Source organism: Arachis duranensis, chromosome 8 (assembly GCF_000817695.3).
Source record: "Arachis duranensis cultivar V14167 chromosome 8, aradu.V14167.gnm2.J7QH, whole genome shotgun sequence".
NCBI classification, from domain to species: domain Eukaryota; kingdom Viridiplantae; phylum Streptophyta; class Magnoliopsida; order Fabales; family Fabaceae; genus Arachis; species Arachis duranensis.
Window position 1 is genome coordinate 12,632,932 of NC_029779.3, and position 763 is coordinate 12,633,694.

Below are 763 nucleotides of genomic sequence, written 5' to 3' on the forward strand. Positions count from 1 at the left end.
TTTATTCTATTTATTAATTATTTTATAAAATATTTGTGAGGATAAATATCCTCTCTCTCTACTATCTCGATCGATTTCGGAATATGTGTATAGATGTATAATATGTGTGAATATATAATGTAATATTTAAAATTAAAGATTGTTGAATCTATTTAAAAAAAAAAGGCTAGTAGATTAGAAATTGCTCAAATTAGGTTACAACTTACTTCGAAGTTGATTAGGGCAGGTGGGAAGATCTTCTTCTCAAAGAAATAAAAGTCTATGCCTAAGATCAAAATTAAGTAATTTTTGTAATTACTAAAAAAATATCATTAAAAAGTTACGTGAAAATAAAAAAATTAACTACATTAGAAAAGATAAAACATATCTTTTGTTTTTAAAATTTATTAAAAATTTTTAAAATATTTTTAAATTTTATTTTGTTTTAATTTTATTTCATAAATTTTAGATTTGTATCAAATATATCATTAGTAGCTAAATTTTCAAAAAATTTAAGACTAATCAAATAATAATACATGACAATTATATCTAATTTATTTGTGTTAAAGATTATTCTTGTAAAATTGTTATTGAATTGGTCATAAATTTTTTGAAAAATAGACATCAAAAATATATTTGATCAAAAACGGAAAAATATTAGGACAAAATTAAAATAAAATAAAATTTAAGAATAATTTAATAATTTTTAACAAATTTCAAAAACAAAACAACATACTTTATTTCATTATATATATTATTTCACATATTTTTAATATATATTTTG